Below are 23,244 nucleotides of genomic sequence, written 5' to 3' on the forward strand. Positions count from 1 at the left end.
TACACACAGAAAAGCAAAATCAGAAACCAAATTTTAACAAATGCTGATCTCATTTTTCACATGGGCATGTCTTAGTGCCGACTGCTTGGACTGTGGCCAATCCTGAGAATGTTACATGACTTTTTGTTTATAGTGAAATGAAGAAAGAAGCCACCCTCCGGATGTGGGATCCTCTGTGTTTTGAATTTGCCACTCTTTGGCCTCACGGCCTTAGCCTATTTAAAATGAGCCAGCCACCCCTGTTCTGGGTTATATCAAAGGAACGGATCAGTGACCTTTCTATGGGTAAAGTGTCCCATAAAGTATATGAGGAAATCCTGGTGAAAACTTCCCGGTTCATTTTTTTAGTAACATACACATCATCACTCTAGACACGCAGAAATAACTCTGAGCTCTGCAGACAGATTCTCTCATTAGCCTTCCAGTGAATCATATAAATTACAATGCATAGGCCAAGTCTACTTGAACATTGAAAAATTCACAGCTTTTGATGATGTGTTACTAAAGGGAATGTGATTTGCTTAAATTAAAACTTCAATTAGTTTCAAGGATATAAGAATGATATAAGCTTAAGAATGTCATAGAGAATCAAGTTTCTAAAAGTAAAAGAATCCATGGAAATCAAAAAATAAAAGAAAACAGACCAAAGCATTCCCCTGAACTGTCCGTCTCTGACCCATGCTAAGTAGCGAACACAGCCATTACTTAGACAATGGCACTTGCTCCTGGGCACAGTTGCCACTGAAGCATCTGCCTTGAGTCCATTTTCCACAACATATTATTTTCACACTATTCACCTCATAGTTTTACAAACAATGGGAGTTAACTGTAGCTCATAGTCCTTGCAAACTTTATTTCACAAATAAAAAGATAAGTTAGAATTTCTATATCACCTAAATCTGAAAAATGGAGTATTCATCCAAATTATTAAGTTTCAGATGTAGAGCAAAAAGAAAAATGCTGAATAGAGCTCTGCTAAGCATGCCTTTGGTACCTGATATCTATATTTATGTTTCTATAAATAACATGCTCTAAAATTCTTTATATTTTTCTTCATATTATATAAGTTTACCACTCCTGTCAACTATTATGTATGGAGTAGTTATGAATGAGAATAGGCTTATATATTTGAATGCATGGTACCCAGTTGGTGGAACTATTTGGGAATGACTGGGAGGTGTAGCCTCCTTGGAGGAGCTGTGTCTCTAGGGTAGGGTTGGGCTTTGAGGTTTCAAAAGACCTTGACACTCCCAGTTAGCCTTCTCTATCTGCCTTCTGCTTGTGGATCAGGTGTAACAACGTAGCTACTGCTGCAACACGATGCTTAACTGACTTTTGATTTATTCTCCATCCTAATGGTCATGATCTAATTCTTTCAAACACTTTGCCCCAAAGTAAATGCTTTCTTTTCTAAGTTGTCTTGGTCATGGTATCTCTTAATATCAACAGAAAAGGAACTAAGACAATAGATATAATCAAATTTTTATTAAACCAACAAATGCATTTTTTAAATAGATCATGTTGGTTATATTTGATTTCTTTTTTCCTGTTTCTATTTATTTATTTATTTATTTAAGATTTCTGCCTCCTCCCCGCCACTGCCTCCCATTTCCCTCCCCCTCCCCCGATCAAGTCTCCCTCCCTGGTCAGCCCAAAGAGCAATCAGGGTTCCCTGCCCTGTGGGAAGTCCAAGGACCACCTACGTCCATCCAGGTCTAGTAAGGTGAGCATCCAAACTGCCTAGGCTCCCACAAAGCCAGTACGTGGAGTAGGATCAGAAACCCATTGCCATTGTTCTTGAGTTCTCAGTAGTCCTCATTGTCCCCTATGTTCAGCGAGTCCGGTTTTATCCCATGCTTTTTCAGACCCAGGCCAACTGGCCTTGGTGAGTTCCCGATAGAACATCCCCATTGTCTCAGTGTGTGGGTGCACCCCTCGTGGTCCTGAGTTCCTTGCTCGTGCTCTCTCTCCTTCTGCTCCTGATTTGGACCTTGGGATTTCTGTCCGGTGCTCCAAATTGGGTCTCTGTCTCTGTCTCCTTTCATCACCTGATGAAGGTTAATATTCAGGAGGATGCCTGTATGTTTTTCTTTGGGTTCATCTTCTTATTTAGCTTCTCTAGGATCACGAATTATAGACTCAATGTCCTTTATTTATGGCTAGAAACCAAATATGAGTGAGTACATCCCATGTTCCTCTTTTTGGGTCTGGCTTACCTCACTCAGGATAGTGTTTTTGATTTCCATCCATTTGCATGCAAATTTTAAGAAGTCATTGTTCTTTACTGCCGAGTAGTACTCTAATATGTATGGAATATATATATATATATATTTGATTTCTTAATGATATTATAGACAATTACACAACAGGAAAAAAGAGCATACCTACCACTACCAGCTAGTAAGTATATAACCACACACAATCATGTCCAGAGCAGCTATATACAATTTAACCAATAGGTGAATATAGTGTACAATCACTAGTGTTTTTGGTGTCAATAGATGGAGCCCAAAAAGATACCCAAAAAATTGACATTTGGAAGGCAACCCATCATAGATTTACACATCCAATGGAGGTTAAGTTTAAGTAGGCAAAGCCTAAGAAATATGCTGTCTTTTGATTAACTGACTGTCTCTAACTGCAAATACTCTTGTGTAATAACATGCTCCCCTTCTAAGGCAGCTTTGGGAACCTTAGCAGTGTATTCCCAATATTTCAGGCACAATCTTTCTGTGCTCAGTTAGTAGGATGACTTCCTACGTTGTTTTTTCTTGCCTATAAAACAAGCTCTCAAAGTCCAGTCTTTGTCACATTTAAGATGACAAACTTTAAAGCCTGTTCTAACTATCTATAGTGTGACGGGGCAAACTGGCCAGACAGAATGTCCTTGTGGAGAGATCACAGGAGGAACTTCCACAGGGCAGAATTGCAGGTGTCTAGCCTGATTAGATGTAAGTTCTCTGAAGATTTAAGACAGTTAATCAATAATTCAGGTGTCTGTTTTTGTTATATAATAGTTCTTAAAGAGATCAATAGTAACTATGTCTCCTTCACTGACACCTCCCTGCTCTGATTCAAAATAGCAACTAACAATTTGTAACAGCTTTTGATGAACTAGACTAACTGAATTTATTTAAGTCCTGAGATTCAGATGATTAAAAAGACTGTTTATTGACCAACCATGAGCAGATAGTATTAATCACACTTAAGAAATGTAAAATAGTCGGGCAGTGGTGGTGCATACCTTTAATCCCAGCACTTGGGAGGCAGAGACAGGCAGATCTCTGTGAGTTTGAGGCCAGCCTGGCCTACAAGAGCTAGTTCCAGGACAGGCCCCAAAGCTACAGAGAAACCCTGTCTTGAAAAACCAAAAAAAAAAAAATGTAAAATAATGCACATATTCTTTGCCTTTTCCTTACATCTCTCTATGGTTTAGTTTTCTCGCTTCTGTAACCTGTAGTGTCTCCTTTAAGAGAAGGTTGGTGCCTCCCTACAGCTGCGACTGTTGTTAGCTACAAGCTAGTTGATAAGTTTTGTACAGTATCTTCAAAGAATTCCTGTGTCCCTGAGAATCTTTCTTTTAGTTTTTTTTATTACTAACAAGCTATTAATTAATGGATTTTTTTTCATCATTACAAATTCCCATGTAAAGAATGTGTAAGAGAAGATTCTTTTTCTACTGTCATCAGACTTTAGTTCCTATGACAATTGTGACTTCTCTTTTTGACCCCCTGAATGAAAGATTTTATGGCTTGTCCTTAAAGCTTTTCAATAACCAATTGGCTCACTTACTTGCTCATTCTAGACAATTATTACTTTATGCTTTGTTTATATTGGAAATTCCCCTTTATGAGATTTTATTTTTCTTGAATAGTAAGGATAAGCTTTTATTATAAGTAGCATTTTTTGAGACAGGGTTTCTCTGTGTAACAGTCCTAGCTGTCCTGGAACTCCCTTTGTAGACCAGCCTGGCCTGAAAATCACATAGATCTGCCTGCATCTGCCTTCCAAGTGCTGAGATTAAAGGCATGTGCCACCTCTGCCCAGAATAAGCAGCAATTTTAACATTCATTTCCTTCACTTAATAAATGATAGTTCAAGTTTAAAATCTAATGAGAAGTTTTGCAGTTTTAAAATGCTTTACCAAACTGTTACTGTTCTTGGGAATATAGCTGCTGGTATGCATGTATGATGCTGGAAAAATACCTGAGAGCTTAGATTTGGTGTAGAAACAGGAGACAAAGAGATAGCTAACTGCGAAGGGCAAGAGCTGTCATTGACAGGGATTGACTTCACATTCACTCAGGGGAATGCTTTTATTTGCAAGTTCCTTAGAACAAGGTTTAATTGTTGTACTATCCTTAGAGAAAGACCTATTTTTATTATTAATATATTTCCAATGAGGTATATTTTTTCTATTCAGTTATTTTTTCATAAAACCTGAAATTTAATGCCATATCTGCTGTAAAATTCACAAATAACCTTTTTTCTCACATTATGTGGGTGGCAGCTTCATTTCTCTTGTTCTGAGGTAGCTTTTGAATTCTATTAGTGTCATTTATTTATTTATTCTATTTAAAGGATGGGTTTTAATGTATTATTTCCAAAAAGAGAAAAATAAATAGAGGGAGAGAAAGTCACAGGAGAAAGAGAAAGACAGACAGACAGACAGACACACACACGCACACACACATACACACACACACACACACAGAGAGAGAGAGAGAGAGAGAGAGAGAGAGAGAGAGGACAGAGACAGAGTGTGTATGGCCAAGGCTATTTTCCAGGACTTGACTCTTTTCTTTAGAATTTTTATAACAATATTTTGTGGACAGGATTTTGATCTACTGTAGATTAATTCTTGCTTATACTATCAGATAAAGGTCTAATTTGTGTCCCCTTGCAGATATTCCATTCCAGCAGCACTCTCTGAAAAGGCCACCCTTTTCAGTATCATATGACGTTGTCAAAAACTAGTTCCACTGTTTTAAATCTATTTTAATGGCAATACTGTTGGTTACTAAAACTTAGTAACACAATTTTAAATCAGAAGTGTGATACCTTCAAATATTTTTCTTTTGCATTGCTTTGGATATTTTTAACTATTAGAATTCTATTTGATTTTTATCTCTTTTATCTTATTGATTATATCTATTTATAAAGCATTTATTTTTGTCATTACAAATGAAATTATTTCCTTGACTTTGTATAAAGTTCAGCATATCAGTATGGGAATACTAACGATTTTTGATTGTTGAATCTATATCCTACAACTTCACTGAATTAAGTTATCAGAACTAAAAATTTCAATGGAGTCTTTGGGTTTTATTACAAGTTGGATCATGAGATCTGAATAGTGGAAAATTTACAGCTTTCTTATTCAGATTTTCTTGTGTGTCCAGTGCTATAGCAATCTGAAACAGTGAGCATTGCAATCTGTCTTTATACCAGGTCTTAAGCAAAATGTTCCAGCCCTTTCCTTCTGAATGTAGTAGAGCCAACAACTTTCCTTGAATCTAGTTTTCCACACAGGAGTAAGTTAATAATTTATAGGATAATTAACTTTCATCCATATGAAAGCATGGATGATCAAATCAATTTGGAGCAAAAATGTATAAATTATTATATATATATATATATATACATACATACATACACACATGAAGACATTCTTTACTATAATGGCATTCAGAAGTGTTTTGCTTTCCTCTTTCCTTAGTCCTTATAGTCAACTTTGGTGAATGGAGTTTTAAGGAGAGTATAAGAGGAGTAGTTTGTAAATGAGAAGGAAGCTTGTACATCAGAAACACCCTTCACAGGAAGAATGGACTGGAGGTCTCTGAAAGACAGCTATGCTGCTGTCTCAGCTCTTTCCTTTAAAGACAAAATGGCAGATATAAAAGAATTTAATATGGAGTAATGTGATAAAATGCATGGCGGCATAGACCACATTTCATTGGATATTGTGTTGAATGCTATTCAAACTCTAATAGGAAGAGTTAAAATAACATCTCATAATTTAATTTTATCATGCTTGATTAGAAGGATAGTGGTGCTACCTGCAAAGATATGGAGTTATACAGAGACATTTATCATAGCACATGAAGAAAGGGTAAACTTAGTTTTGACATTTGGATGTGATGGTCTGTGGTAAATAAAGCGATGGTTGAGGGGAAGACCAAAGGCTGCGTGCAGTCCTTGATGATTTGCTTGTGTCCTTGGCATGCTATAGTAGACGATTCCAAGCCATCCAAAGAACATGCTATGACATGAAAAATTACACTAAGCATCTCATCTAACAATCATAAACCTTTAGTGACTTGCTTACAGGCTGATGTGCAATTTCTAAAAGGGATTCTTGCAGCTTTAAAACCAGTTGCCGTACTGTGAGTAAAATAAAAGTAAAATTGTAAAAGCCCTGAAATTACAAGGCATGTTGTTTTCTTTTGAAAACTCTGTGGAATATTGTTAAGATGCATAACAAGTTCCAAAAAATACATAAAGTCAGAAAAGTAGTCAATGATCTAATATAGCTTATTTAATGAAGTTGACTATAGAAATAATAAGTATTACTAAGTAAATATTTTGAAAAAGCTACTTTTTTAGAAAATAAGGTTTGCATGATTTTCAAAATTAACAATGGAGAAATGGTAGTTGATATACTATTGGAAAAACAGGAAAGTCTTTCAAGCACACACAAACACTTAAATGTGAGCAAATTGGTTGCACATTTTAGGAACCTTTAGAAATAATTTTAACAAACCTTAGGCAGGTGGTCTGGTGCATGCCTTATATTCTAGCACTCAGGAGGCAGAGACAGTCAGATCTCTGACTTGGAGGTTATTCTGGTGAGTTCAGGACAGGCTCCAAAGCTACACAGAGAAATTCTGTTTCAGTAAACAAAAATAGGAGAGAAATAATGCTAACATATCTCTAGAAAAATTATAAAGTTAAATATTATATTTGTTTTTAGATATTTTTCTCACATTAAAATGACTAATAATGCTTAATGGTTTTTCACAGAAAGTATATTCTAATGAAAGTTTCCAAATACTGATATTTTTTATTCATTTATTGGCATCCTGGTAAATATTTGTAAATGAGTTTAATCATTGACTTTATTGTGATTGTACATAATTATGACTCAAGAAATAAAACCTTGTTTTATCAAAACTTGGTTCAGAAAGTATTCCCATGTTCTGGAAAACCAACTATCTAATTTGATGCAGAGTTAAATTCAATTCTGCTTTATTTAATCTATTTTTTTGTATCCTTAGATTTCTAACCATGATATATATATATATATATATATATATATATTCAAAAATATGTATTTGCACATATTTCCAACAAACACTTCTAACATATTTTTGATAAAAAGTGTTTGAATTCAGATCTTTCAAGCTATTACTATTCATCTGAAGTGATACATTATTAAAGATTAAGACAGACTTTGAGGAAGCCTAATTTAACTCTGGTTAAGAGCTTCAAGGCATATAGACAGAATATATGTGTCAGTGTAGGTGATATTGTTAGACTGCTAACTTTGCAGATTAGTTAGCAAACAATTGAATTAGCAAACACTTAAATTGACACATCACTGAAAAAAAATCTTATACGAATATCAATGCATGAAAATGTGTTCAAATATAATATTACAGAAAAGGAAACTAACTTTTTTACTTTCAAAATTTGAACAAAGAAAATACCATTAACAAAGTGAGAATAGGAAATCTCAGGAATAGTGTATACAACAGTGAAATTTCTATTTTGTTGGACGAGTATAGATTGGTCTAGCAAGTCCTCAGGACCATTGCTTACCCTGCAAATGTGAACACATGCATATACACATCTACAGAGATTAGTACATATGTTCTGCAAAATATGTGGCATAATATCCTGAGTAGTTTCTCCTGTCACAACAAAAAGTAATTTTTTTTTAACAAAAAGTAAATTAATCCAACTTTCTGCTCTCTCTCTCTCTTTCTCTCCCCCGCCCGCCTTGTATGTGTAGTGTTCTTACTGCCTTGTATGTATGTGTTCTTACTGCCATCCCATGCTTTACACACCACGATGGACTCTTGTCCTCTGGAACCACACGACAAAATAAACTCTTTCTTCCTTAAATAGCTTTTGACCATGCTATTATATCACAGAATTGGAAAAGTATCTAGTACAGAAATAACCAACCAATATATCTATCTTCTCCCCATTTTCATTCCTCTACAATACTTTGGGTTTATTTACTGAGGATAAATCACGTATTTATTTTATCATGGGGATTTTATTAGTGCAGTGCATGGATAGAATTGCTAGGGAGAATAAATGCGATAACCAGAAAGGAAAAACAGTCCTTGAAATCAACAAGGAATCACACGTTGTAATACTGTAATTGATACTTCATTTTCTATTTAATTTGACTCATATTCTCAAATAATCAATTCTTAAAGTTTCTCGATTTATCTACGACATCACATAATGTAGCAGCTATACTCTCTGTGTCCCCATCACCATGAGGTTGGTAGTGAAATGGCCAAAATCACAAACAGTGATTGCACATTGCCAGAATTCCTGCCCCGAGGACACATAAACAAAATCTGCTCCCTCCTTATGAGATCCCAATAGCAAACAGAATTACAATTCTGTTAAAGTTCACCCTGGAGAAACCACTGAATTTACTGGGTTTACTTATGTCATGTGGCTGAGGAACAACATATGGGAGCATAGGGGAACCCCAAAGGAATCTTACATCTTCACCCAGCATAGAAAGTTACTGATGTTTCAGTACTGAATGAGAAAGGGAGACTTCTTATTGAAGTAATTTGGTTCAACAGTGAGCCTAAATTTGAATTCTTTATTTCCCCACATATTCATGCTATTATAGTTTTTAAACTGTGTTCTGTGAGTTGTCTGCCGTGTGTGTGTGTGTGTGTGTGTGTGTGTGTGTGTGTGTGTTTGTGTGATACATATTAGATCCTATTGGGTCTCTGTGTTATGTTTGTGTCTTGGCTATCTGTTGTATGTGTGTGATTAGTGACCATTGCCTACCTGCATTGCTTGTTCCTAACAAAGGGCTTTGCTCTGTGTTTATTGAACAGCACAGAAAGCACTGAATAGGAAAAGAATAAGAGGGATTTTTTTTTCATAGAAATCTTTATCAGAGCTTTACAGGAGAAGCTAATTAACCCACTCCAATTGGGCCAAAACAGCATTCAAAACAATGCGCTGTTGTTATTAGACCTCATCTACATGTTGCTTAAAAATTTTGGGAAATTTGTTTTGTTTTAAGATTCTTTTTAGGACACTGACTTTTGTTTTTAAGTAAATGATTAATACAATACATATCTATTATTCTTGTTCAGGATCATGGAAGAACACATATAGTAAGTCAAGTGTTTAGCTCAGGTTGTAAATGCTGATTACATGGGACATCTAAGGAAGAACAATACTGCTTACATTATTTCCATCCAAGGCAGGTTATGCTTAAACCAGCTAAATATATAGTAGGACATCAGATAGACTGAGCTGTTTTAAATATTGTCAAGGGATATTATTAATTTGGTTGCAAGATGAGGCAAAATTTCAGTATCTCCAAAGACAAGAAATATTTTCAAGAAAAGAAAATATTGCTGGAGAAAATGACTTCATCATAGTCTCACAGTTCCCTTGTCTATTGCTTCATTTTCTCCAACTATACATAGCATGTTCTCTGGAGATGCCCTAGCCATAGTCAATTAGTGTAGAAGTTCAGAGAATGGCAAAAGTCATGTGAGAGTCCAATGATGCCCCATGCCCCATCTTTTTCTAGAAGAATATCAATAATTTACATCCCATCTCAGGATGGTCTCTTAGAAACAGGTACAGCTGATCTGATAATGACAGTGGCTGTTTTACTCAGAAGATTATGGTATACAATATTGCATTATGCCTAAATTCAATACTACAAAGTATTTTTAAATGATCAAAGAATAATCCCTATTCACAAAATTCCATGTGTCTTTCCAACTATAATTTACATTTTAAACTCACTGAATACTATGTTTTTTAATTTTCTTTTTTCACTGTGTGTGGTATACATGTATGTGTGTGTGTGTGTGTGTGTTTGTGTGTTTCTGTATGTGTGGTATATGCATGTGGATACTCATGCATCCGTAAAACTCAGGGTGAAAGTCAGTGTCGTTCTTGATTGTCCTTCCACCTTATTAAATGAGATACAATCACTCAACTCTACCCCACAGCTTGCAGTGGTGGCTAGGCTAACTAGCCTGCTTGCTCTGGGGATCATCTGTGTCTGCAATTACAGATGTGTGGCCATACACATGTCAGTTCTGGAGACCTGAACTCCAGTCCTCAGACTTGCATGTGATCATTTTAATCACTGGGCAAGCTTCCAAGCCCTAGATATTATACCAATTTCTTTTCTACGTGAAGGTAAAAGTGATTTGCATGATTTTCTAAATTCATTTATCCTTTTCCTTACTTGAGACAGAGTCTCACTAGGAAGTTCAGACTTGCCTGTACCTCACTATTTAGCTCAGCATGTTCTGTAACTTATGATTCTCTTTACACAGCTTGTCAAGTTGGTGTGGGAGGTCTTTCTGTTTGTGTGTTGCTTTTTTTGGTTAATGAATAAAGAAACTGCTTTGGCCTGTTGATAGGACAGAACTTAGGCAGGTGGGGAAGGTAAAGTTGAATGCTGGGAGAAAGAAGGGCAGAGTCAGAGGAACACCATGGAGCTGCTAAAGAGAGACGCTGGGAATTTTACTCTGTAAGTCACTGATACGTGATAATACACAGATTAATGGAGATGGGTTAAATTAAGATGTAAGAGTTAGCCAATAAGATGCTAGAGCTAATGGGCCAAGCAGTGATTTAGTTAGAACAGTTTCCGCGTGATTATTTTGGTTCTGGGCAGCCAGGACAAACAAGTGGCCTTCCTGTTGTTACATCAAGTGCTAGAAAATTTATTATCATATTGCTTTAAGTAAAGTTCTTCTTTCTCTTGTGCAAATGTAATGCAAATGTTCTTTCCTATAATGTCTTTTTTGTTTAAATCGAATAAATAAATTGACATTTTTCCCCTCAAGGGAAATCCTAAAGATAACATGATTTTCTTTTAAAGAAACACAGTCAAAGTCCACTATCATGCTTCAGATTTTAGCAGATAATTAATTGTATTGACTTTCATTCATAGCTTTGAGAGAATGATAATTAGTTCATCTTTGAGACAATATTTGAAGGTATATGAGACAGCCTTATTCTTATTAAAGGTTCTAAATGAAATAGATTCATTTTCAAATGGGTTAACAGCATTAAACACAAACATAATTGCTTTAGGGTTTAAGTGCTAAGATGTGAGTAATACTTAGAGAACTGTAAATATACAATGGCTACTGCTCTGGGGTTAGCATAGCAGAAAAACTTTATTATTCTTTGTTTTCCAAATCTGATCCTATGACTCTTCAATCCTTACATGAAATCAGAAGACAAGTAGAGGATGTGTGTTGATACAATTGATGTGCTCTACGTAAGCAGCTTAAAAACAACAGAGAGCATGATGAAAAAGGGAGTATGTATAAAATATCTATAGGAAATGGAAACTATCTATCAGAATCTCTATTAGCTGTAAAGTATTTTGATATACTCAATTATGTTTAACTATCCATAAATGATTTCAGATGCACAAAGTTATGGTAATAAAGTAGTAAACACAAATAATTCCATATTCAAGTCATAGATTATGTAGCTGGCTTCATTACAATGAATATAGATTGAAGGTATAATGAAATTAATCTTAAATTGGCTTTTAATAATACTCTATCATTAACTACTTGGGAGAAATTTCAATTATAATTCTTTTGTTTCTATAGTGCTTTGTATTTAACAATGAATTTTCATAGCTATTACATTATTACTAAGAATAACTCACTCATTACAATGATTGGCATTGTTCTAGATAAGAATTATTTCAATAACAGAAAAAAAATGACCTAATTGAATCTCATAGCACATATTCAAGGTTGAACATAAATAAAATGATCACAGAAAACTGTTAAGTACCAAGGTTAATAAAGATTTAAGAGAATAAAGCTGTTCATTTCAGACACAAAAGTGAAATGGTGAGGGCAAAATTAACAGATTAACTTAAATGCTTTTTGTTAACATTATTTCTGTACAAATAAGCATCAACCAACATAACCAAATCATGCCAAATTTGGTATCAGCAAATGGAAATTCAAACACTCAGTCAACAATGTTACACTAGATCAATTTTCCAAAAGTCATTATATTTTATCTGACCATGATATAATAAAACTATATATTCATCTCAATGGAAACCACAGAAGACATACATGGTCATGGAGTGTGTACAAAACTCTATTAAATGATAAATGGATTATTGAGTAAATAAACATGAAAATGAAAATAAAAATTTCCTAGAATCAAAAACAGGATAATTTTTTTCAGGTTACATTTATAAATTTTCTAATTAAAAAAACAAACATAGAAAAACAGAGACAGCTCAATTGAAAAATGGTTGATGCACTTTCAGGACTTGGAAAAATAAGAATTAAACACATCTGAAAATAATAGATGGGACAAGCCACCAAGATCACAGGTGAAACTAAGGAAACAAAAATGATTAAACATAATGGGGCCCTTATGAGTCCAATTCTTAGAAATCCCTTCCAGTTTTCAATTAAATATATCACAATAAGTGAAAGGAACTAAAATCTGAGGGTTAAGATATTTATTCACAACAGGATCCATCTATATGTGTTTTCCCTTTTTCTATCATTATTTTATTGATTTTTATTGAGCTCTACATTTTTCCCTGCTCTCTTTCCTTCCTCTCCCCTCCCGTTCAATCCTTATGTTCCCAATTTACTTAGGAGATCTTGTCTTTTTCTACTTCCAATGTAGATTGGATCCATGTATGTCTCTCTTAGGGTCCTTATTGTTGTCTAGGTTCTCTGGCATTGTGAAGCTTATGCATGTTTCTTTATTTCTCTTCTTCCCTCTTCTTATTTTTTTCCCTCCTATTACAAACATTCACAGTAATATACACCTTTATAACCAGAAATTCCCCAGCTGTAACTGGTTCCAGAACTGGAATTCTTTTCTCCATAAAAATCAAATAAGAGTTTTCATACACACACACACACACACACACACACACACTACCTACTCACACACACATAGATCCATATCTGTCAGTTCAAAGGTTGGAGTGGCTAGTACAGGAACAGTGAACTCCTTAGTGGAGAACATTAGTTAAGAAAGGAATTAAATCATTGAGGCATTCTAGAGGGGAAGGTTAGTGTACTACATTACAGTTTTAGGTGGTTAGGTAAATAGCTAAAAGGTTTATTTTTAGTAAAATTAAGTATGAGGCACAGATTGTTTTTTAAATCAGTGTGCTGCTTTTTTTCTCCCAGTATGCATAGAAGATACCTAGTAATCGGGCAACCTACATAAACAGTCAGAGGGAAGTGACTGGCTCCTGATCTAATTAGCACATTCACCAGATGCTGCAATTTCTATGGGCCTAGATCTGGCGTTTACACTTAATGCTCTACGTGGTAGAAAGAAAGAGGAAGCCCAGGCCTCTTAATTATCAGTTCCAGGGTGTGTATGTTGTTATTAGCTGTTCTGATCCTGGGTGTTGTGGGTCTGTGACACCAGCAGGAAGTAAGTCTTTCTCTCCGTTAATTATATCTTCTGCTGCCCTTGAGAGTAAAACATAAGCAGTAAATTTCCTGAGCTAAAATAATCAGTAAACTGAGGTGAAGGTCAACACAAGGAGATAGGAATATTTTAAGCGAGGTTAAAAAAAAAGGGAGTACAATTATTTTTCTATCTGAGCAGCTATGTATCAGCAGCTTTGGGCAAGTAGTAATTCTATGTCCTTGGATAGCTGGGAATATCTTAAATGGAATGTTCTTTCCTAGAACCTAAACAATGGCCAACAGTCTTTCCATGAAATAATTGCAGGAAGACAGATCCCTGCGTTTACCTAGGAGATAGGAGAGAAGGCCTGACAATGGGAAACTTTCCATACATAGCTAGGGGAGTGTGATCAGTAAGGCTCAAATCAGAGGAGACAGTTCTGAACTGTGGAAATTAATTCCCAAATATGTAACAGAAGGGGAGTCAGCTATAGCAAAAACCTCCAGCAAAAACCAGCCACTTTAGTCAAAAACAATAATGCCAAAAAACCTTGCGTTTTGGTTTAAAAAACCTTCACCAAAGCCCCTGGCTCTGATAAGTTGGTTGTGAAAAGATGACTGAGCAATTCCTGTATAAATAATGTTGTGGCTTAGAGCATAAATATAATACAAAGGCATAGAGAAATTGAAAGTTGGTTCTTTGAAAATTTGTTCCTTAGTCAATTAGCTAATCATAGGAGAGAAGAGCCAACTTAGTAGAATTACATATGAAAAGTGAGACATCAGAGCAGATATAAATTAAATTCAGAAAATCACAAAGACCGGCTTTAAAAACCTAAATTCTAAGATAGAATATCTAAAATATAATGGTGAATTTCTAAAAGCATGTGTCCTACAAAAATTTAAAAGAAGTTGAAACCAGTGATCTATAGCAGTGATATTAAGTAATAATGAGTACTTTCCACTGTCAAATTTTACTGGGCATTTAAAAAATTAAGAACAGTGCTGTTTATATCAGCCCAAAGAACAGAAAAGGAAGGAATGCTTCAAATATCTTCCTGTAACAAAAATTGCCCTGATACTCAAACTAAAAAACAATACCACGAAGAAAATTATAGACTAAAACTCTTAATGGACATAAAAATATTTTCTTAGTAAAATGTCTGTAAAATGAATTACATCATATTAAAACAATAACTCAGCATGACTAAGTTGTCTCCATTCCATACAGATACAAATATGGTTCAATATATATAAATCAAGAAATGAAATTCATCATATGCATGGACTCAAAGACAGAAGTCACATGAATATCTTAGTAGAAATAAAAAATACCTTTGACAAAAGACAATGCACCTTTTATGCAAAAGTTATGGAGAGCTTAGGATTCCAGGATAGACTATAAAAGAAATCCTAAATAATATCCAATGACAGATACCTTTTACACTCAACAGGTAGATATATGTGTATGATATTTACTTTAATGCATAGAAAAAATAGTATCTCTTTGTCAATTTTGCATTGAATGTTAAAAATTACCACAACCCATAACCAAGCATTAAAAATAGACTGTTGCATTTTAATGCTAAATATATTATGAGATGCCAATTTCTTCTGTAGAGCTCACAATCAGTGCAAAAGGAAAAATATAGATTCATGACTTGACGAAAATGCCTTTGTATGTGAGTTCCTGATTGTGATTCTATATTTTTATTATTTAGAAGAAAAGTGGTGAAGATATAATTAGGGTGATTGTAAAACAAGTACAAAGTTAGGTTCTATATAGGTGTCAAGATGAAAGGAGCTATCATAATAGCAACACCGCTGCCCAATGGTTTAAAATTCAAAAGGGAAAACACCATTCAAAGAGCCGACCTGTTCAAAGCACTAGGTGAGTCTGTTGGCTGCACAGAATGGTCCAAAGCACAGAATGTGCAAAGAGATGGGTTTATAGTTCTACAACTTCAAACTTCTTTTTGTTTAGGAGACATTAATGAAAACATTGAACATTCTTAAGAAAGATGAAAGTGCTCTACAAATACACTGTTTCTGTGTAATTGGTGAGAAATATATTAAAACGTATTTTATCTCTCTGAATATTTTCTGCAAAAACACAAAGGAGCTTTGAATAATCTTTTAAATGTCAGTTGCTTACAAAATACTCTTATTAATTCTTCTGTAGTCTATAGTACAGTGTTTAAAAATATGTGTTATGGAATAACAAAATAAGCTAATGTGTGTATTATTTCAGGTTTCTCTGATTATAAGAACACTTCCATGCTCCCCTGGTAATAATTTTCAGGTATTTATCACACTGTTACTAACTTTATTTTCCTGTTCTTGTGGTTCAGATGAGGTTTTCCTTCAAGACTTTATGTGCCAGAAATTTGACCTCAAGGGGGTGATGTTGGGAAAATATGTAGAACCTTAAGGAGATTGAGACTATTGTGAGGACCTATGGTACATGAGAGGTAGCCTTGAATATCCTTACAATAGTTCCTGTGCCCTCTAATGATTTTATAATAAAAAGTGCATTCTTATAAAATTAAGACTGATCCTTAATTAGTCTTTCACTTTCTGTATGGAGATATGTCTTCTCTATCTTGACTATACTTGTACTACTACAATTCTATCATCCATGAAGCTGTTATTAGTTGTGTGTAACCTGATGCCAGAAGTATCTTGGAACCACTAAAGCAGGGACCTAAAGAAACAACTTCATGATGTAATCTGTGTCATATAATTCAATATAAATGAAAAATAGCTATGTTGATGTGTCAAGGAATTATCTGAAATACAATTAATCTAGATATAGTTTAGTGATAGAGAGCTGCTCTAGTATGCATGAGATTCTCAGTTCAATCCCAATACATGCAACAATAAGAAAAAAGAGAGAGAGCTAAATTAATCTAGAATAAGCACAAAGATAGAGGCATCATACCTCCTATTCCTGAATTAAATTTCAAAACTATAGTAATAAAGACACAAAAACAGATGCAGGTGAATGGAACAGAGTACAAACCCCAAATATACATTTATGTTCAGTGTATTTATATTATTTTGATTCAATGATTTCATTCCTAATTTTTTCCTAAAGAAATTATCTAAGTAAAAATGTAATATCTGCATGTGTATATATCTAAATAAAATTTCCATATATACATATATGAACTACATACATATATTTTAATATTCCAATGATATTTATTATCATATGTAAATATATGTGATATTTGATAATGTATATGACATGATAATATACTTATTATCATGTATATATTCCAAAAAGTGAAAACTGTACATTGAATTTTTGGCTATCAATAGGAGGTTAAAAATACCCAATCATGTTTAAATTTTCTCTCTAAATATGTAATATACACAATAATTTGAATTGTCATTTTAAATAAGTAATAGTCAAATAAGTTTCTTGAGTTGCTTTAATGCTTGGTGGTAAGCAGATATTATTTTTGCAAATGTTAAATATTTGGAGATCCAGTTTCTGAAGATTTCTTTTTCCCTATTAATTTCTAATTGACTTATTAAAAATCTTTATATGATTGCTAAGCATGAGTATAGAAAAATGAATGCCCTCTTTGCTATAGAGAGAAAAAAACCTATCTTGCCCATACCATTGAATATTTTGGCACATAACTGATTTTTGTTATTAGAAGAATGTAAGGTGTCTAAAACTTATATCTTAAAAAAGTAAAGTGGGTTTTATGAAAATTCTTAATCTAATTGTAATAATCTTACTAATATGAATAGAAACTTAACTGTTATGTAATGCCAGTGATGTAATTGTAGTTACACTTTGAATTTTACAAGTGAGTTAGGAAAATTAGGTACCATTCAAGGAACGTGCCTTACTCCTCACCTCAAGTCTCTGTCAGTGGACACCTTGATCATTTACTTTTGACATATAAATAGGTTGAGGTATAGGGAAGTCTGAATTCATTCAAATGGCACAATCCACAGAGACTATGTTGGAGTTTGAGCTCCAGGCTCCATGTTAGAGCTGGAGTATGTATTACAGGCTAAGTTTCAGCAAAGGAAGGGTTTGCTATTTTATTTTACTAAAGAATATTTTAGAGTTCATAAAACTAAGGAAAAACTTGATTTTTAGTTTTTGACTAGCTTTCTTTTAGTGCATGAAGGACATTAAAACAATAATGCTGCAACCAGAAACCTGGTTTTCAAGATAATAGCATTTCTATTTTTCTCTGATCTTTTGTTCTTTCCTTTTTTCTTTCTCCTACTGTGGAACTTGATTGGAGAAAAAAAAAATCTCAGTTCACTAGTCTGTTCTCAAAAGAATACCTACTAAAGGCAAAGAACTTTTTAAATAATAAATCCTTTTGTGCACTCTCTGACAAAATACAGGAATACAGGACAATGGAACCCCTCAAATGAATACCCAGTAGAAGAGGAAAAGAAATCTGTTAAAAAGTAACAGCTATTTGAATATTTTCTAAGATAATTAAGGACGTTTCTTCAAGGGTGGAAACCTCTTTCATTGGTTGGTTGGAAGACAGATTGTGTAATACCAAAATGACTGGAAATAACCCACATTGTTCAAATAATCTGAAATATACCAGTGATTCCAGCCAGTTAACTGTTCAGATCCATAATTATTCCAATGTGCTTTTCAACCTACCGGTTTAGAAAAACAATTGAGGACTGAAATTCTCTTTACTTATTTTTCTCTTAGCTGGAAATTGAACCTAGTGTCTCAAATATTTCAGACAAGCACTCTACTTCTGATTTCTATTCCCAGCCTCCAAATACATTTTACTTTTACTGGGCAAAGGTGATGCCTATAACTCTTAGTAATAAAAAATATCTTAAAGGTTACAAATTCAATCATCTAAATATAAATGATACATCATAAATAAAATATCAAAATGTAAAACACAAATATAATCATCCACATATACATATGCATTCACATATAGTACATCTATATATCTATATATAGTTATACCCACCTCATATTTCAAGTGTTGTACAAATGGATATAAAAAAGAATTAATTAAAACCATGCTCTCGTACAGTAATTATTTTTTCATTCTAAAGTTCTATTTTGCATTAATTCTGTGTATTGTAATAAATACTTCCCAGGATTCTTGTGACTAGATATAATATTCTTGTCCTTTGTATTTCATAACAAATAGTTAATAATCTATTTCTAGCTCTTCTGCATTTCATATTACAGTAAAAATGCAGTATGGCCTGACTCTTAAGCATCATTATTAGTGTAACTATATTTTTGAAATTCTAAATGCATTTCAGGGCAGTAACAACATCAATGATTTTGTGGTTTATTTATTTAAATGCTAAGTAATAGCAAAAGACTAAACTCCTTTTCTGGAGTAATGCTTAACTATTTCATCAGAATTGTTGAATAATTAACCTGAGGTCAGAATATATTTCAGGAAGTGATGTCACTGCCAATTGTACAAACACTTAAATTCTACTCAAATTGCATGGCTACTGACTTCTATAGACAGTGATAATATTTTACTACTCACAAATACTGATTACACAACTTCTATATGGAGTTATCTTGATAATGTGGAGAAAATGAAGAAATATGTAACATATAACAAATGCATATAAATACAATTTTGGCCAATTTAATTTTTAAGTAAAAAGGAAACATGCATTAGGATTGAGTAGCATTATCTCAGAAACAAATAGTTTGGACTACCATTTCAAAATCAATCAATTCAACTGCATATAAAACAGGTAGAAGAAATAATATATTCAGTATATTATTTTAATAGTATAATATCAATAAATAACTATAATATTGAATAACAATAACCAAGAATATTAATAATATGGTATATTATTATACCATATTAATGGAAAGAGTTGTTTGGCAAAATTCAACATTTTGTCTCGGTAAGAATGCTTGGCATACTGGCAACACAAAACGACCCCTCATATCTCAACCTGGATGGAGGATTCATTCCCAGACATTCCTTCACTGAGTTCCACAGACTGGGGGTTTGGGTGAGTTTCAAAATGACAGGAGTGTGAAAAGTTGATTCTTTTTTAGGTCTCTGATATGGTAGTGGTCAGGTGGTTTCTACAATTCTTTCATTGTTTCTGCAGTTTTCTCTCTTAGTAGACTCTTCTTCTACCTTGAACAGTCTATTCTCTTTGAAGATCTATTATGCATCCAGATTTCTCTTTGTAAAAGGGCAAGGATACAATTAGGCTTGCTATTAATAATATTTCCTTTTGATCATTTGTAAATATCCAATTTTTTTAAATGTATTTTTTAACTTTAGCATGTCCGAGGAGCAAACATTTTAAACCTTAATATAAAACTATGTAAGTCTACATCTAATGCAAAGTTACAAATAAAGGCTGATTGTTTTCCCTCTGAGGCAGGTGCAGGACAAGGTATCCTCCCAATCCTCTTCTATTTAGTAGTATGTATGTGATTTTAGTGAGAATTAAAATGTCAAGAAATGTGCATAACACACATACATAGTGAATAGGAAGCAAAATAAATCACATTGAAGAGTAACATGTTCAAATATGCTTAATGTTCAGTGCCAGCTACAAAAATAATAACCCATAATGTTTAAGAATGTGAAGGATATAACACCAATATAAAATTATATTCATATTTACAAGTAACAGGTGGTTATAAATATAAATGACACTACTATTTAAAACTCTAAACTTGAACTATTCAGGCTGTGATCTAGCACAGTCTAGTGTATTACTGCAACATAAAAACTTTCTGAAGAAGATGAAATTAAAGAGAAAATCACATGAACTTCATTGATTAGAAATCAGAGTATAGTAAAGATACCAACTCTTGACGAATTTCATCAACAAATTAATGTTATATAATCACCACAATCCATTTTAATGGAAAATTTATCCTCTAATTCTAAAATATAACAAAAGCAGAGAGGATCTTGGTTAACCAAGACAGTTTTCAAAAGGAGAAGAAATGACATATTACTTCATTCAAATTCACATATTCTTTTCTATCTACAGCATAATGAACAGCTCAGATTTTTACCACTACAATAAAATGCTTGACCTAGCTGACATAATGAGTCAGTTAATTTATCTCACAATTTTGGGAGCTCATTGGCATGGTGTCTGCTTTAGGTCCATTTTGGAAAGTACCTTCTCTGCTGTGACATCTTATAGTGAATTGCAATGGTGGGGACATATATAAGAATGGGATCAATGGAAATGGGAAAACACAGATATGGAGCAATCCTAGGTGTGCTTTATCTTTTATTTCCACAATCTTAGCATACCAAGAGACCACAGGATTGCTCCCTCAAACCCACTTGAGGTAGCACATCAAACAGTACCTTGCTATCTCAAAATAGACCCACCTACTAAAATCCTCATCATATATTGTATTGTCACCCTAGAGACTCAGTTTCTAACAAATGATACTTTGATGACAACCTATTTATATGTAATTTATTGTATTTTCATCATTCTTCAAAAAATAGCACACATTTTTATAGTTTTTATCATGAGATCTTACTGTAATCTATTCTGTGATATCTATTCTAAAATTAATCCAATTCAATGTTTTTTTCATGTCAGTATCTGTAGGTTTTATTTTTAGTGGTTTTAATCACACTTCTTTTGTAATTTCCATGTCTGCTTAAACTGTTCAGTAAACAGAAGGGAAATGTCTTACTAATGTTTACTGCCCCATTTGATAGCTCTCGACAACCATGTAGGACTAGATTATTTGGAAGAATTTTTTATAGTTAACATTCCCCTACCTCTTTTCTGGCTGGTTAATTTTGATTCAATGCCACACAATTTCAGTGATTATTGTTTGGTAGTTGATAGTCTTTGCATCAAATCTGAAACCTTTGAGAGAATTTGAGAGATTATTACATGGCTTGAAAACAGATCTTGAATTTCTATTGTATTGGACAGAGCTAAAACAACTTCGGACTGAGGTAGATTTTATTCCGTTGATGAATCAAGAGATTTTGTTTACAGCCCTGGTAGTTATTACGGCTCCAACATGTCTGGACTGTGGGAGCATCACCTCCAGTTTCCTTTTCCTGTCCATGGGTAGTTTATTTAAGAGCTATCTTAGTGGTTTTCTTCTGAGGAGTCTCAGAGTGTGTCTCCTGTAAGTCTCTGGAAGTTTATGCTATTGTGGCCTTCTTTCGTTTTCCCTAAGATTGTCTTGGGAGGCCAACTTGGAAATTCCTTTCACATCACACAGATGTGATGTGCCTTATTTGGGAGTAAGAAATCAAATCCAGTGGCTCTCTGACTATAAAAAGAGTATCAAGCCATAAGGCCATGTTATATTATCTTCAGTCAGGAACTTAGAAGAGAGCTGTGCCAATAATGTGATTTACATTGTGATTCTAAATATATTTCTTTTCATATAATATATTCTGAACAGTTTCCCCTCCACTAACTACTCCCTGATTCTTCTAAATTCCCCACCCACCCAAAGCCATATGCTTTCTTTCTCCTTCCAATTAGAATTCAACCAGGCATTAAAACAACAACAACGACAACAACAATAATAATATAATGTAAAATAAGATAAAATAAAAACAAACCAGAATAGGACAAAACATACACACAAAGAGAAGAGTCAAAGAAAAAGCAGAAAAACACAGACACAGAACTAATATTGTATATATATATATATTATAAAATATGTATATGTATTTATATAATATGGAAGCTTTTCAAATATGAAATATGTATATGTATTAATATATATGTAAGCTTTAAAAATAAGTTTTCATATTACTATTCAAATGGCCTAATTTTAGCTGTCCCTCTTGTATTTTCTGCATCATTCAACTACTTCCTCCCTGGTTTCTCAGTCTTTTATGTTACATTTTCTGAAAATTCTCTGTTTATTTCTATATCTCATTTTAACTGCATTATTTGTTTTTTATGTTCATTCGTTTGAGTTCTTCATATATATATGTATATATATATATACACACACACACAAACATATATATATATATATATATATATATATATATATATATATATATATATATATACACAAATTAGCCCTCTACTGAAGGTGTGGTTAAAAACATCTTTCTTCACTTGTACCCTGCTACATTGTCCAAGTGGTGGTGTTACTGCCACACAGAAGAATTTTAGTTTCATGAGGTCCTGTTTATTAACTTCTATTCTTAGTGCCTGTGCTATCAGTATCCTGTTTAGAAAGTCTTTTTCTATGTCAATAGTTTAAGACTATGCCACACTTTATCATATAGTAGTTGCAGTGTATCTGACCTTATATTCAGGTATTTTGTCCAGTTAGAATTTGGGTTTTGTGCCAGATGAAAAGAACAGGTGCATTTGGATATATACAGCCATCCAGTTTGATCAGAATCATTGTTGAAGATGCTGTATTTTGTCTATTGTGTATTTCTGTCTCCTTTTTCAAAAATCAGATGATCATAAGTTAGTGTATTTATGCCAGGGACTTCAATTCTATTCCGTTAATCAAAGTGTCTGTAGCTCTGCTGTACACTTTTAGGTCAGGGGTAGTGAGACCTGCAGTAGTACTTTTATTACT

This window comes from Microtus oregoni, unplaced genomic scaffold (genome assembly GCF_018167655.1).
Source record: "Microtus oregoni isolate MIOR12 unplaced genomic scaffold, Mior012 000009F_ref0000495, whole genome shotgun sequence".
NCBI lineage: Eukaryota > Metazoa > Chordata > Mammalia > Rodentia > Cricetidae > Microtus > Microtus oregoni.